This window comes from Camelina sativa, chromosome 19, assembly GCF_030686135.1.
Source record: "Camelina sativa cultivar CO46 ecotype springtype chromosome 19, ASM3068613v1".
Classification (NCBI taxonomy): domain Eukaryota; kingdom Viridiplantae; phylum Streptophyta; class Magnoliopsida; order Brassicales; family Brassicaceae; genus Camelina; species Camelina sativa.
Window position 1 is genome coordinate 16098404 of NC_141898.1, and position 4224 is coordinate 16102627.

The 4224-nt window shown below is 34.5% G+C and overlaps 1 long non-coding RNA gene across 1 annotated transcript; it reads right to left on the reverse strand.

The window, feature by feature from the left end:
• Nucleotides 1–676: 676 nt before the first annotated feature.
• LOC104766585 (uncharacterized) lies at nucleotides 677–2279 on the reverse strand. The gene is made up of 2 exons (XR_764071.3): nucleotides 2036–2279; nucleotides 677–863 (listed from the first exon to the last, which is right to left on the reverse strand). It is a non-coding gene; the product is annotated as an uncharacterized LOC104766585 (long non-coding RNA).
• Nucleotides 2280–4224: the final 1945 nt, after the last annotated feature.

Consider the following 4224-nt stretch of genomic DNA (forward strand, 5'->3'; position numbering starts at 1 on the left):
TACTTGATGATATAGAGAGATAATTCGTTTTATCTATTTATTTTATGTAAAATAAGATAGGATATAAATGATCAAGAGTGAAGCCTGAAGCGGTAATATGGACGTAGTTTGCTTGTTGTATATCATATTATTGAATCAAGCTATCGAGTGGAAACACTGTTTCTACATTCAGAATTTTCTTAAATGATATTTATCGGTATTGCTAAGATAATTGGTTATCAATCAGAATCAATACGTTTAATTATAAGAAAACATCCACTAGTAAAAATAAGTTATATAGTTACAAAAAAATGTGCAGGAAAACTCTTGTTTTTCGTAGCCAAAAAAAATTGTTACAGATTTGTTACAAAAACAATTAGTAATTATTTACTCGTCACAAACTGACTCCTTCATCGCAATTCGTCACTACTTGCTACAGATTAGATACAGCCGAATTTGTCGCCATTTACTACTAATTGATACAGTTATCTATGCTGGTTTAAGACAACTACCATCAAACGTATTAGTAGCAAATGGTTACAAAACGTGACAAAAATTGGTGTGGCTACATACTCACAAAAATCTTTAAGGATGGTTGTCACTATTTTGTTACTAATTGGGACAAGGTGTTTGCCACATAGTTTGCATATTAAAATCCTGTTTTGCTGATAAAAAAAAAAAATCCTGTTTTGCAAAATTTATTTAAATGAATATATATATAACTTTTTATTGCATTCATCATCAAAATTATCCATTACATAAAACATGACATTAAAGGTGGCAATTGCTGGCCAGTACGAGTTGTTAAGTGGTTTACAAAGGCATTGAATTTTGGTTTCAAAGATTTAGCTGATCGGCCACCATCCTCACCAAAATCATTGAACCTGCTCGAAGAAACAGGTATTGAACAAAAGTGACATTACAATATCTTTGCAAGTGAAACCGATTGCAATGCATCTCATATAACCAAGTGGAGAGAGTCAAGGGAACAAAGGAAAATAGATTTTTAAAAGAGATAAGTACACATATTGCCAACTGAGAGTCTGAGACCATGAACAAAGAACAACAAAACTCTACTACAATCGACATTTATCCAAAGAACCTAACAAGACTCGTTGAAGTAAACTACATTAATATCCAACTCAACAAGCAAATTTTAACCGTGATCTGAGAGAGAGAAAGAAGAAAATGGTAATGACTTAAGAATTCTATTTAAGGAAGTGTTCTTATCAAAACCTGCAGAAAAGGACCATCAAAAAGCAAAGCAAAACCTGTAATATCTCAGTGTAATAAATAATAATGAGAGACCTTATAAGTGACACAATGAGTAGTCTAGTTAGTCAATTTCAGTTTAGCTTAGCTCACATGTATATGTAAAGAGAGTACTTTTGAGTGCATCCAAAATATGATTCATGATTGAGCTACAATGACATTCAATATGCAAGAAACTTCAAGCTCTAAACTTGTAAGAACCATCTCCAAATTCTATCAACTAATTTACAACATCTCAAAAAAAAACTCTTAGCAAACCCAGCACGAGACTGTGTGGATAGAGCAAGAGAAAGTAACAAACTTGGAGGTCTTAGAGCCATGGAACTTAAATCTCTTTAACTTTTAGCCGCTAAATAAAAAAAAAACAAGCCACAACTAAACTACAAAGCTTTAGCAGACCTGCAAATTTGTCTTCCTTGCCAATTTAAGAATCGTTTAACAAGGACCAATAATGAATGTTTAATTTACCTACTTCTCGTTAAAATCAGATAAGACTATTTGCAACAAGGACCAATAATGAATGAATGTTCTGTTCCAACATCCGATGAATTAAGATGATCAGCTATTAGAAAGTAGAAACACATGGTCGATCTGAGATTGGAGATCAAGATAAAAGGGAGAGGAAATCGAGAAGGGGTTATTAGATACAACCAAAGAAATAATCAGAGACAGAGAATCACCCAAACACAGAAACAAAGCAGCGCTCCAAGATAGAGCTGAGAAATACAGAGACAGAGCTGTAGAATAGATCACAAAACCGAAGAAAAAGAGAGAGAAGACCTACAAAATGTTACAGAGATCTGTGAAAGTTTAGCCGTTGCCGTTGGAAAGAATCGCCGACGAAATAGATTTTGAGGAAGAAGAAGAAGAAGAAGATTATATACCTAATAAAAACCCTAAATCGATACAAGAGAAAAGTAATCGAAAAGGGGTCACATGGAAGAACCCTAAATCGATACAAACCCAGAAATCAATAATTGCTACACTTTTCTTTTGTTACTATCCGTCATTATATACCTACGTTTAGTGACATATTAGCTACAAATTAAATTAACTAATACTTTGTCACTAATTTGTAACTTTCTGTAGTTATAGTTTACTACTAATTTTTCCCTAACAATCACATGTAGCTATATGAACATCTTTTACTAGTGATCGACCAATAAAAAAAAAACTATTACAATGTAACTTCATCTATATATGACGAAGCAAGAGATTAGGACAGTTATATATATATAAATTAAATAGTCCTCCTGTAGTTCATATAAATGCACTGCAATTGCATATAGAAGACATCCACAAGAAGACAACATGTAGACAGAAAGCTAACTGAATAAAAAAGAAACATTATATGGTTTTAGCTAAAAACGAAATTTAATGTTAGAGAACTGATATAAGAAACAGCTGGAGGCAATCTATATGTTGTTTGCAACACCCCCACTTGACTTCCCTTCTTTGGCTCTTTCTCATTTTTTAAAGTGATATTTAAAATTTATTAGTCTTATATTACCCACAGTAGACAATAAACAAGGCTTATATGTTTTGAAGCATAACTTTTACATATTCATCTTAAATATTAAAATACATCAAACATTTTTGTGTGGCATATATGGTAAATAACATATATATAAATTCTTTCAAAATCATATAGTTTATACACAATACGAATACGTTTGGAAGTCAATCTTAAGACACATCAATTTATGATCTGTTCTTTTTTTTTTGTTTTTTTTCTTGTGTGTACCATGCATGGTCTTTTGTGGCTAACGAGGTAAATCATATATCTTAATGTCCACAATTATATAGTTACAAAAAATATTCTTCTCGGATATCATTTTATAGGGGAAAAAAAAAAAATTATAGATGTTAAAAAAATGTAATTATCTTTTAAAAAAATTCACACCTACAATCACTAACCACGAGTGAGAAAGCTTAAAAGCGTATATAATGAGTTTGATGAGAGAAGTATATAATAAATACATGTCTACATACATAATAATACTACTTCATAACAGAAATGATATGACAATAAATACAGGTGCATATGAGGGTGTCTCGGCGTCTCGCTATCATTTGATTGTCACAAAATGTTTTTGTATGATTTAAATGTGAAACCTAACGTGCACCTAAGCAATAAAACTTTTAAAACAAGGTCATATTTTTCATATAAATTAAAGATAAGGCCATTACATTTTCTTTGTTTCTTTTTGGAGTTCTTCTGTTCTAAATGTCCCACTTCTTTAGTTGAAAGTTTAGCACAAGCATTTAACTTAAAAGATCATGAAAAACCCATTTCAGAGAAGTTGCGCGCATGGATCTCATTCGCGTCGATTTCTCTCTCAAACCACTTTCTCTTCTGATCACAACCTCGTGCACCGTCGGTAGGGTTCTCCATTGATTCCGGCAACGAAGAGGACCCTGTGGATCATGGTGCTTCATCCGTAAACCGCTGCATCAGCTAGGCAAAGATCTCAGATCAAAATCAAGGGAGACGTGGAGGGGAGAAGTCTCTTCGAGACACTGTCGGTGAGAGCTCCATCGCTGGTGTAGCGATGCAGAACAGAAGAAGGAGATTCACGGCGAGGAACGAATGAAGATGGTGGTTAGATCTGCAGACTAGAGATTCTGGAGGTTTTGCTGCACTGTTGTTCGATGGGGGAGGTCGTCTGCAGCAAGGCGGAGCTAAGCCATCGTTGAAGGTTTGCAGATCTACTCTCTACCGCTATTCCTCTCTCACGACTAAACTTGAATCTCTTCGACAAAGGTAAGCTCGGTTATCTTCTTCCTCCTCAACTACGGTTCTACGGTGGCGGGATGACAACGGATCCTAGATCACCATCTCCGTTCGACTCACGGCGTTCAGGCACACTGGAGGCCCTGTTCCGGTGTGTATCCACAATTCTTGGACGGCGGCTCCAATAGAGTTTTTCTTTTGGGAGATTAGGGTTTCCTGTACCGGTTAAGGAAACCGAG